The sequence below is a fragment of the Chrysochloris asiatica genome, unplaced genomic scaffold, assembly GCF_000296735.1.
Source record: "Chrysochloris asiatica unplaced genomic scaffold, ChrAsi1.0 scaffold00054, whole genome shotgun sequence".
In the NCBI taxonomy this organism is placed as follows: domain Eukaryota; kingdom Metazoa; phylum Chordata; class Mammalia; order Afrosoricida; family Chrysochloridae; genus Chrysochloris; species Chrysochloris asiatica.
Window position 1 is genome coordinate 5,003,343 of NW_006408572.1, and position 12,982 is coordinate 5,016,324.

The following is a 12,982-nucleotide window of genomic DNA, read 5'->3' on the forward strand; positions in this document are numbered from 1 at the left end:
TACCCCATGTAGAAAAAAGTGAAGCCTAGAGGTAGTAGCATTGATCTTGACCTGAAGAAAGGAAGTGGGAGGGGTTGTAGACAGGCACTGGGAAAAGACAGTGGAGGGTAGATAGCAGTGAGGCCTCCCTAGAGGAGGTGAGGAGTCTGGAACATTAAGGAGATCTTCCTGAAGGTGAGAAGGGAAAGTGAAACTGGTACATCTGGGAGGCCACCCTGGAGGAGGCGAGAGGGGGTGTGTGAGTAGAACTGAAGCTTAAGGCAAACAGAGAGCCTGCAGAAAGGAGGAAGCCAAAGCTCAGGGAAGCCTTCCAGGTCTGGTCCTCCCCATGAGACCCATCCCTCTGCCCTCCCCAGCACTGCTCGGTGCCCAGTTCTGTTTCTCCCATCCCAGTGCCGTGGGTTCTGACTCACACAGCACCAGGGGAAGTGCTTCACAGTGTTTCTGAGACTGCAGATCACTCTGGGAGCAGACCACCTCATCTCTCTCCCTAGGAGCAGCTGGTGAGTTTGAACCACTGGCCTTGCAGTTAGCAGTGCAACACTTATCCAACTGTGACTCCTCTGTTTCTCCTTATTGTTGCTGTTAGGTGCCATGAAGTCAGTTCTGACTCATAGCAACCGTGTGTAGGGTTTCCGAGGAGTGGCTGGGAAGTTTGAACTGCCGATCTTGCAGTTCAGTGCTTACCACAGTGCCACACCAGAGCTCTTAGCATAATGTAAACTCTATGAGGACAGGGCAGTGCCTGACACACATGTGTTGCTAGCTGCTTTGGCACACCAACTCATGACAACCCCACATACAATGAAATGTCTACCGCGTCTCTGTAACTGGTTTTAGGTCAGTCTGCTCTGCCCCATGTGGGCCAATAAATAGCATCATTGTGGAGGAGAAAAAGAAGTTGTCAAAGACTTCATTTTGCTTGGATCCACAATCAACACTCATGGAAGCAGCAGTCAAGAGATCGAACGACGTATTGCATTAGGCAAATCTGCAGCAAAAGACCTCTTTCAAGTGTTAAAGAGCACAGATGTCACTTTGCGGACTGAGGAGTGCACGACACAAGTCAGGCTATTTTTAATTGCCTCATATATGTGAATGTTGGACAATGAATAAGAAAGACCATAAAAGAATCGATGCATTTGAATTATGGTGTTGGTGACGAATATTGACAGTACCATGGACTGCCAGAAGAACAAACAAATCTGTCTTGGAGGAAGTGCAGCCAGAATGTTCCTTAGACGGGAGGATGGAGAGACTTTGGACTTGTTGTCAGGAGGGACCAGTCTCTAAAGAAGGACATCATGCTTGGTAAAGTGGAGGGTCAATGAAAAAGAGGAAGACCCCCCCAAAATGATATGGATTGCCACAGTGACAGCAAAAATGGGCTCAAACATAATAACATTTGTGAGGGTGGCACAGGACAGAGCAGCCTTGTGTTCTGTTGTGCATAGAGTCACTGAGTCAGAAGCATCCAACAACACCTAACAACTGTGATCCATAGACTTTTTGTTGGCTGACTTTATGGAAATAGATTGCCAGGCCTTTCCTCCTAGCTTATCTCAGCCTGGAGGCTCCACTGAAACTTGCTCAGCATCACAGCAACAAGCAAACCTCCAATGACAAAGGGATGATGGCTATACATAAGGTGCATGGACTAAGGATCAAACCTGGATCTCCTGCAGGCTAAAGCTGATCTACCACTGCCCTCTGGCACACAGCAGGAGCCTGAGCAATCTTGGTAGAATGAATGAATGGTTGCCATAGAGATTGCATCAGCCTGATGGGAAAGCAGGCTCAGAAAGGCCGACTCCTGCCCCACCCAACTCAAGGAATGAACTTGAGTGCCCAAAGTTCCTGCCATTTGGCTTCAAGTCCCACCAGGAAGGGGCTGAGGGAGAGGGAGCCACCACAGACAGAGGTAGCCCACCAACTTTGCATATGATTTCCCTGAGGTGGTTGTCACTGCAAGATGCTGGGGCCATCCTCCATGACTTCCCTTCCCCCATTTTCTGGGGAAACTGAGACCCAGCAAGGAGCAGGACAGGTCACACAGCCAGGGCAGCACCTTCCTGTTCCACTCTGGGGTCCTGTTACCTGGGTTAGTGATCAGGTTCTAAATCCAAGCTACCAGGGTTCAAATCTTGGCTCTTCCCCTTCCTGGCTTCACCTCTGCACCCATAGTTTCTTATCTGCAAAATGGGGCTAATAGTGGGTCTCACCCACCAGATGGTTGTCAGGAGTAAAGAAACAGACACCCCCAAAGGGCTCAGAACAGACCTGTCATTATGGAAGCTTTGTAGAATGGAGTTTGTTGTGCTAATGCTGTTATGATCGCTGGGGACTTAAGAGCCCAGACGGCCCCGTGCAGGCGGGCGGGAGGTGGCTGTGAGGGCTGACGTCAGGCTCTCCTTCCCTTCCTCCCTCCCTCCAGCCTGGATCAGATTCAGGTGACTAAGCAGTAGGCAGAGGGAGGTGGCTGGGGAGGCCCCAGGTTTCTGCTCCTGTCTAGGCGACAGGGCCTGATGCAGAGGCTGTGCGTGTATCTGAGCTTGGCCCTAGGCTGGTGGTGAGGACCTCTATGCTATGCGCGGTGGTTCCACAGCATGGCACACATCTGCACAGGGACAGAAATCTATCTGTGTCACCTGTGTGCATGTATAGATGTGTTTGTGGGCACTCATGCACCTCTAGGTCTACGTTTCCATCCCAGAAGACACATATTGAGAATGGGGACCTGTACCCCCTGGGGATCATGGAATCTCACCCCAGGTCAAATCTGAACTTCTCAGACCTGTCCATCAGTCTGAGGCTGCCTACTAGGCTAGGCAGGGCTGTGTGTCCTGGTCAGGGTCCAACCCTCTCTGAGCCCTCCCCAAGCTGAGGTTTCATTAAACACTTTATAGAAACTGACTCAGCAGCTCACTAGGGGCCACCTGGCTGAAAGGGAGAACAGACAAGACATGTGGCTGGGACTTGTATGAGCACAGAGAACCTCCAAAGACATAGCCGAGTCCTGCCAGTTAGAAATGGTTTTCATACGAGACTCAAGCCTACCCTTACTTGGGAAAGCTATCCCAATCCTGCCCTCCCAGGCTAGGGCTGTGTGCCTCACAAGTGACTCAGAATGGCCACCATCCTGCCCACTCCCAGGGCTATGGGATGACGTGGATGCCACTGTGGATACATCCGTGGTTTGTGCCTGAGAGATGTGGAACTGGGATGTGTCTACATCTAGAAGCCTCCAAGCCAGAGCCTTGATAGACAAAATATAATTCCTAGTCTGCCCCCTGGTTCTGAGAAGGTCTGGTACAGACATCATATACCAAGCTCCCCTCCCCAGGTTACTTCTTCCAGGCTGTGTCCAGCTACTCCATTGGTATGGGGGCTGCTGGCTCCAGGAGTCTGGCCTCTTCCTCAGGTCTTGTCCCATCCACCTGGGTCCCTGAGAGGAAGCCTAGAGCAGGACAGAGCAAGCATCTAAGCCGGAATGACTTCAGGTAACAGGCAAGCTTCATTCATGTTTTGGGAGGTTGCCAGGGTCTGGGCAAGGCTGGGCACCAGCTACAGTCCAGGCAGAAAGCACAAGCGGTCCTGATTGGTGAGAACTGGCCAGAAAAGACAGCCACAAGACGGTGGTTCAGCCACCCAGGCGAGATGCAGCAAGCAGCCCTATCTAGGCTCCCTGGGCCGCCTCAAAAAGCAATGTTTATGTTTCTGACAAGTGGACAGCCCTCGCAATGGGTGCCCTCTGCAGTTCCCGCCCCCGCTGGGATGACTCAGTCCCCTCGAGGGAGGCCCAGTGTCTGGTGCCAAGTCATGAAGAAGGATGCCTGCTGTGAGGACACCCCCCTGAACATCCCCAGGGAGCCCCCAAGCACCAAGGTAGGCTCTGTGCCTGTGTCTGACTCAGCACAACGACCCATAGCATATCCTCTAGCCCAGCCATGGAGGCAGATAGTGGCAGGCTGCATGCTCTGCGCTCCCTCTACTTCATACTCCACACCAGCTCTGCCACCTCCTCCCCCTGCATGCTTCCCTGGCAGCTTAGACTCCTAAGAGCCCCAATTCAACTGAGATCTTCCCCCAAGCTACTGAGCTGACGGTCACCATCCTCCCAGTTTATACCGACCCCCAGCCACATCTTCCTCCTCTGCCCTTGGAACCCAGCTGTACATATACTCACTCCCCACTGTGTGTGCTGTGGTCACACAACACTACTCGAAGCTTCCACAACACTGCACACTGTGTTTTGTTGTCAGCCCTTTCCATAAGTTCTGCTTTCTCATGTCCTACCTGGAGGACAGCTCAGACATCACCTCGTCTGGGAACCCTCCCTGATCTCCCCATTGCTGGTAAGGGCACCAAGTTGAACTCCTTTCTTTTCCCCTCCCTTAGTTTTCTGGACCTCCAGGTTCACATCCCCACCCCACCCCACACACCAGTTGTTACAGGGAGTATTTCTAACATGCAAATAAGGTCACTGTTCTCCCTGACCTGGTCTTCCAGGAACTCAGCATCTGAGGGACAGAGGAGCAAGAGACCTCACCTGGGATGCAAATTTAGAGTCACTCATTTATGCAACAAATATCCACTGAGTACCTACTATATGCCAAGCGCTGAAGTAGCACTGGAGACAGAACAGCAAACCCAAAAGACCGATCACTACTATCACACATTCTAATTCCTAGTGGGACAAGAGGCAACAAACAAAAAAGCAATCATAAATACACAATACATCAAGTAGCACGTACTATAAAGAAAAGAAAAAGAAAAAAAGCCAAATCAACTGTCATCAAGTCGATTCCAACTCATAGCACCCCTATCTAGGGTTTCCAATACTAGAAATCTTTACAGGAGCATACAGATTCCTCTGTCTCCCTCGGAATGGCTGATGGGTTTTAAGTACAGACCTTACAGTTAACAGTCCAGTGTCTACCTACAGCATCACCAGGGCTCCTTAAAGGGAAAGAAAGTCATGTAAGGAAAATAAAGAGTTAAGGGTTAAGGATGCTATTTATATACTGTGGGGTCAGGAAAGGCCTTTCTGATGCAAGATTTGAGCAGAAATCTGATGGAACTGTGGCCACCTGGGGAAGCACATTTCAGGCAGAGGAACCAGCAAGTACAAAGACCACAGGAGGGATGCTGTTTGCTCCATTTAAGGAACAGCAAGGTGGCTAATGTGGCTGGAGTGCAGGTGCCTGATGGCAAGCAGAGTTGAGTCCAGTCATTCCCTGTGCCTGACACCAGGAAGGCTTTCTGGAAGAGGTGGCATTCAAGCTCTTTTGTGACCAGTTACTATGAATTTGGAAAGCAGCGGAGGCAATGGAAATTCACACTGTGCATATATGAGGGGGGACACAGGGCTTGGCTCTAAGGGGGGTAAAAGAAGCCTTGTAGAGACGAGCATGGTGGTCCCATGGGTGTCAGAGGAGAACTGCTCCAAGAGGTTTTCAATGACTGAGTCTTTGGAATTAGATCACCAGGACTTTCTTCTGACACACCTCTGGGTGGGTACAAGCCTCCAACCTTTCGGTTTACAGTCAAACGCATTAACCATTTGCACCACCCAGGGACTCCCAGACAGAAAACAGGAGGCCTGGAACACAAAGAAAGGCTTTGAATTTGGCAGTGGCTCAGTAAGATCAGGTTTAAAGAGCTTCGTCCCAGTATCGTGAGGAGAGAGAATGTGGAAGACCATGGAGGAAGCAAGGGGTCCCAAGTCTTTGGGCCGGGATACAGCCTGGTATCGTGGGTGCTCAATTGATACTAGCTGAATGAAGGAGTGAGTGGATGTAGGGGAGGTCAGTACATCCTTCCTGATCTTCAAGGACAAAAACTCCCACTCTTGTGTGACCATTTGGCACAGGTACACATTCCTTTTATGTACCTACCAACTGAGGCACAGTCCTGTACTGTCACCCCACATATAACCTCTCCTGTACCCTCAGGACACATGCACCCCTCCCCTGACTGGCGCACGCCAGCCGATGTCCGCGTGACCCGCCCTCACACACCACTCCACCCTGTAACACACACAGGCACACTCCTGTGTCCACGTGACACATGCACACCCGCCTCCAAACACCACGCACAGGTCCCCGAGCACGTGTGCACCTTCCGAGCCACGAGTTCTGGGCCCACTGAGCTCAAGAAGCCGCAGCAACCTCCACGGCCCCCTCTCAGCCCCGGGACGACTGCGCAGCTGAAGCCACGCACCACATCCCTCCCATTCATCCTCCCTCCCGCACCCTCTCCCCACCTCCAGCTCCCTCAGGGGAGGGCCGTGGTAAGAGCGCTCCGCGGAGATCCACACGTGGGTGCACTTGTCTGGCCCACTCCACAAAGACACGGCCTCCCACCCAGAGCCGAGGCGGGGGTGGGTAGTCCGTCCCGAGTGCACGCAGTCCCACAGGCAAGAGCAAGGGAAGGGACGTAGGTGGTGGGGCGCCCTCCTAGAAGCAGAAGCGACTGCTAGTATAGACAGAAGCAGGCTCTGCGAGGCATCCGGTAACCCCAGCCCCGCAGACAGAAGGGGGAGGATCCTGGCATCGACGAGGTCCCGGGCTGCCCTAGTAGACGCGGCCTCGCGGACCATCCCTCTCCCCAGCATGCTCCCCGATGTTCAAGTGTTCGTGCTCTCCCTCTCCCCGCACCCCTAGGTCCCATCCCAGTCGACCCCTACCTCCGCGCCAGGCTACAGTCTCCGTGACCCGGCGGGCAGCTAGGCTCGCTCTCGCCACGCACGCCCAGCCCCGCCCGCCTCTGCCGAGCCCGAATCGCAGAGCTCAGACCGCCGGCACAGGAGCTCTAGGCAGCGATTGCTCGCTCGCCAGCCGCCGCGCCCGGCCTGCGCTCATTGGTCTGGTTGCATGGCCCCCCCAGCGCCGCCTAATCAGAGCACAGGACTCCCGCCCCGCCCCTTGAGGGAGGGGCCGCTACTGGCGGAGGCGGGGGAAGGGCTCCTCGCCTTGCGACTGGGCTGGGAATTGTCACGCCCACGCCGCCGGGAACTTACTGCTCTGGGTCTTCCCAAATCCCTCTGGGCCGTGCCCTGGGCCCCTTAGCGGGTGCTTGCCTTACAAAATCCTCGGCCTCCACCCAGGGACTGGAGCGCCCCAAGGATGAGGCGCGGTGCGTGCTAGGGGAGGGGCGAGGCAAGATCCACTATACGGATTGCTGCTGAGGCCTAGACCGCTGAGAAAGGCCTTGAATGGCAGGCTCCACGTTTTGCTAGTTTGGGGACGGAGAGTCAAAGAAGAGGTTTACCAAAGAATGTCGAGGTCGAATTTCTGTTTGGGAAGGGGTTCTGTGAGTGAGTAGGCGACAGGAATTGCCCAACTAGGGCAGAGGGAATGGAAGGACAGACTAGGTGTGCTTTATGGTGGCAGTTCCTGGGGCTCTGCGTCCCTTCTTCCCTTGGTGAATTCATCAGCTGTGTTGCTTAAATTATGCTAAGCTCTCCACTTGTGGATCTGCCTGGACAGAGCCCCAACCAAACCTGACCTTCCCTATCCTATGTCCCTGTCTCAGAAACTGGAACCAGATCCTGAGGTGGCGCTGTAGGATAAGCACTGGACTGCGAAACAAAATGTTGGTGGCTCACAACCCACCAGCTGCTCCTCAGAAACCCTGAACAGAGTCAAATTGACTTGATGGCACTTAACAACAACAATCCCTTTCCCTGGGAGCACAGTGGCTCCATGCAATGAACACTGGTCTGCAAACCACAAGGTCTGCATTTCGAGCCCACCAGCCCCTCCACAGGAGAAAATGAAGCTTTCTGCTCCTGAGACGATTTACCACCTCAGAAACTTTATACAGGGTTGTTATGAGTGTGGCATTGTGTAGGATAAGCACTGGACTGCAACCCCACTAGCCACTCCTTGGAAACCATATACAGGGTAGCTATGAGTTGGAACCAACTTAACAGTACTAGCATAAACGACAACCCCTTTCCTATGGAGCCCTGGTGGTGTAATGGGATAAGCAGCACTGCACTGCTAACCATAAGATCGCGAGTTCAAGCCCACCAACCTCTCGGAGGGAGAAAGATGAGGCATTCTGTTCCAGTAAAAATTTACAGTCTCTGAAACCCTAAGGAGCAATTCTACTCTGCATTATAGAGGTCATATTGATGACAGTGGGTAGTACCCCTTCTCTGCTCCAACCAGTGGATGACTAAGCCCGGCCTAAGCCCTGTTGCCTCTTAAACATCTCTGGAACGCATCCACTCACTCCACTCCTTTGTCGCTCCCCTAACTCAGGCCACACTCATCTCCTACCTGGAATGCTGCAACAGAGCCTCCCACTTCCAGTCTCCCTCTCTGCTAGCCTTTCTTCACCTGGAAGCCAGAGCAATCTTCCAGAAACACAAGTCCAACTAGTTAGCTCCTGCTTAAAAATCTGGTATGACTCTCTACTACCCTAAGAATGGGTCCAGTCAAATCCTCCATAACCTCACTCCCACCTACCTGGCTGTTTAACACCTATTTGCCTTTTAAGGCTTTAGTCAACACCCCTTCTGCCAGGAAAAATTTCCCCATTACCTTATCAAAGACTTCATTTGACTTGGATCCACCATCAATACTCAAGGAAGCAGCAAGAAATCAAACTAAATATTGCATTAGGCAAATCTGCTGCACAAGACTTCTAATGGGATAAGTAGCACTGCACTGCTAACCATAAGATCAAGAGCAAAGATGTCAGTTTGAGGACTAAGGTGCTGTGGTATTTTCAGTAGCCTCACATGCATGTGAAAGTTGGATAGTGAATAAGGAAGACCATAGAAGAATTGATTATTTGAGTTATGGTGCTGGAGAAGAATATTAAAAGTACCATGGACTACCAGAAGAACAAACAAATCTGTGTTGGGAAAAGTACAGCCAGAATGCTCCTTAGAAGTCAGGGTGACAAGACTTCATCTCTCATACATACTATAAGGAGAGACCAGTCTCTGGAGAAGGCCAGAGGGTCAGTGAAAAACAGGAAGACCCCAATGAGATGGATTGGCTCAGTGGCAGCAGCAGTGGACTCGTAACGACTGTAAGGATCACGCAGTACCGCACAATGTTTTGTTTTTCGTTCTTAAGGTTGCTGAGTCTAAACCAACTCAATGACACTTAATGACATATCAGTTGTGGTCCACACACTTACTGGTTCAGCAGCCTTGGGGTCTTCGTGATCTGGATGGCAGCTAGAGCTCCAACCATCACATATGTGTTCTCAGGCAGGGGGCTGGTGTGGAGGAAGATGGAGAAGAGGGCAAAGGACCTGTGCCAGCTCTCACTTAAGGAAATATCTTGGATATCACATGACACTTCCATATTCATCCCATTGGTTATAACTTAGTCTAACTTGTAGCTTAGCTACAAGTCTAGGCAGTGCCGCTTCCATTCTAGGCAGCCACACACCAGGTCAGGAACCAGGGGTTGTATAGGGAGAATAGCTACCTGGGACAGCTAGCTGACTCCACTCTTGAGGGCAGAGTACTACCATGTGTTAGAGTCTGTGCTGGGCACTTGGCTCACCCCAAACCCAGTAGAGACTATTATTAGCCCTGACTCACAGAGGAGGCTTGGAGAGTTAAACAACTTGCCCAAGGACACACAACCAGTTATAATTCAAACTGGTCTTTCCCCTCCACATCAGGCTAGCTGGAAAATCAGGAGAGGGTGAGTCCTAGGAGCTGCAGGAAGGAAATCGTTCCACAGAGAGGGCTTGGGCAACAGTGTCAGGTGCTGAGAGACCCAGCCAGATAAGGTCAGGTGCAGTTGGAAAAGAGGGGAGGGGAATGGGAGCCATCGCAGAAGGTGAGGGCCCTGATGTAAACATAGACTGGTCTTTCTGGAAGGGCTGCAATGAAGGGGGAGCAGACAGAACTGCAGGGGGACACAGGAGAGGAGACAAAAAAGGAAGGAAATACAAGGGGAAGAGAAGAAGAGGACAGAGAAGGGTGTCTGGGCTGAACACAGGGGTGGGATATGGATGGGAAGGGATAGGAGGTGTAAGCGCAGGTACGTTTGGAGAAGAAAGGGAGGCAGGAGAGGGTGTTGTCTGTCTTGTAAAATCTGAGACATTTTCTTGGCTGAGGCAGACAGCCAAAGGCCCGAGGAAGAAGGGAGTAGCTTCCCTATCATATAGGACAGCCACAAGAAGACGGTGATTATTTCAATTAATTAAAAGTGGACAACAATTTAATAACTCAGTTCCTCAGTTACACTAGCCACATTCATGTGGTTAAACCAAAATCCAAACCCGTTGCCATTGAGTTGATTCTAACTCAGGATGACCCCATGTGTTAGAGTGGAACTGCCCCCCTATGGTTTTTGGTTGTTTTTCCTGTAATCTTGAGGGAAGGGTCCTGGTGTGGTAATGTAGAAGAAGCATTGGACTGCTAACTGCAAGTTCAGCAGTTCAAACACACCAGCCGCTCCTCATAAACTCTATACAGGGTCGCTATGAGTGAGAACCAATTCCATGGCACATAACAACAACAAATGCTAGGGAAGCACATCACCAGACTTTTCTTCCACGGTGCCACTAAATGGGTTCAAACCACCAACCTTTCGGTTGCAGTCAAGCAGAACCCCATTGGGTCTTGGGGCCCTCCAGAGACCTTGCACAAGTGGTTGTTGTTGTTAAGTACCATGGAGTCGGTTCCGACTCATAGTGACCCTGCACAGGGTTTCTGAGGCTACAAATCTTTACGGGAGCAGAAAGCCTCATCTTTCTCCTGCGGAACAACCGGTAGTTGCGAACTGCCAATCTTGAGGTTAGCAGCCTGATTCGTAACCACTACGCTACCAGAGCTCCTTTCCCCATGTGATTGTTGTTGTTGTTGTTAAGTGCCATCGAGTCGGTTCCGACCCATAGCGACCCTGTACAGGGTTTCCGAGGGTGTAAATCTTTACGGGAGTAGAAAGCCTCATCTTTCTCCCGTGGAGCGGCTGGTAGTTTCGAACAGCTGACCTTAAGGTTCGCAGCCCGATTCGTAACCACTACGCTACCAGAGCTCCTTCCCCATGTGATTAGTGGGTACTATATTGAACAGCACAGATAAAGGATGTTTCTTTCACTGTAGAAAGTTCTGCTTGAAAGCTCTGGTCTAGACAGAGCATGTGATGGGGCTGGAGATGCTTCAGCCTACAAGTCCTGTCCACTGCTGAGTCCCTGGAGAAATCTTCCACGTTGTCTCCAGTTAAACCCTCCTTCCCTCTTTAGGATTCCATCAAAAATCCCTCCTGGGACTAGAGTGGAGAGTGAAGTGTCCAGCTGATATGAAGTGAGGGGAGATGCAGAAGAACGCCCATACGTGCAGATAGTACCCATTTGACCTAGCTTCAATGGCTGGATGATCCGAACTTGACTAGAGGAAGATAGAAGAGGGAAAAAAAGTGTAATCCACTACAATTTGATGAACTTGACCTGTACTTATGGATGTAGTAGCTTAAAAGAGGGAATGAATCTTCACAGCGAGGATCATTCCCACCCCCTCTGTACACAGGGTTGACAGGGATGGGCAACTTAGACATTGGCTACCTAAAATGGGAGGGCTATAAAGGGATTAAGTGACTGGCTTACAAGGTTTCAAGAGGGAGCTTAAAAAAAAAAAAAGCCCTCCTGGGAGCCCCCTTTTTACCTCTGCCTTTGTGAGGTCAATCTTGGAGTTCTCTACTGCAGGCCTCCAAATACATGAGAGAATTGGGGAAGAGCTCTAATGTTCAGACAGTGGCACATGGACAGAGGCAAGCTGACCCCCAGCACTGACATTGCTGGGCTTAGAGCATAAGAATGAGCTCACAGTTACTCACTGAAAAATCAGAGGGACATCAGAGATTGCTCTGCTCAGTCTCCCATTTCACAGATGGGTACACTGAGGTTTAGAGAGAGCTGAGAAGAAAACACAGAGGTTTCTCATCATTCCTTTTATTGTACTTTCCCCCTCACTGTCCCCAGACCTGTGTTCAGACAGGGTTGGGCAGGCCTGGGGAGCTGGTGCTGGGCCCCAGGCAGAGAGCCCAGGACCTGGCCGAGACTCCCATTCTGACCCGAGGTAGCTGAGTAAGGATTCTTGGCCAGAAGTGATCATCCTGGCCTGACACATGTGGAAAGGAGCACTTCCCCATGAAGATCACACAGCATGGACCATGTGCCTCTTCTTGGGGGTATAGGTGTGTTTGGATGGTTGTGTTTACAGGGGCCAAACTTCTTCAAATACACAATGTAGCAGGAGAGGTGTGTGTATGTAGGTGGGTGTACACATGGAAGTGTGTACCTAAGACACTGTGTGGCTTGTGGGCAAACCACACAGATGATGAGGGTGTCTCAAACTCTGCTCCATGCCCCCACTTTCCAGGTGATATCATCCAGACCTAAGTCTGACACCAGACCAGGGGCTGAGTCAGAAAGTTCTAGGGCAGTGACTCTTAAACTTAGGTTTCAAAGCGGCCTGGGAAGTGAGTTAACCATGAAGATGGTATAGCCCAGCACCCAAGATCTGGAATCTGGAGTTGGCCCAGGCACCTGCTGTGGGACCTAGCTCCTTGGAGAAATCTGATGAGTAACAGAGCTCAAAGCAGAGCTACCTAATAGAATGTTCTGTGCAGTCCAATATGACAACCACTAGAAATCTTTATTTTATTCCATTTTAATTAACTTAAATTTAAATAGTTACCTGTGGCTAGTGGCTGCCACATTGGAGAGCATAGATGTAGACATGGAGGAAGGTGGATGGATATTGGAGGCCCAGAGAGAAGTGCAAAGCTAAGTGTACCTGCCCAGCCCCAGCCCTTCTGACTAGGTATGACTGAGGCCAGAGTGGGGCTGCCCTGAAGGTGTGCAGAGTTGAGACCAGAGCGCAGAATTATACAGATCTCTTCCCAAGTCCACCCCGAACTGCAGCCAGGTGTCTGACTGGCTGAGAGGACAACAAAGCTCCTAGAGAGACTCTCCACCCAGCGGAACACCACTAGAGCCC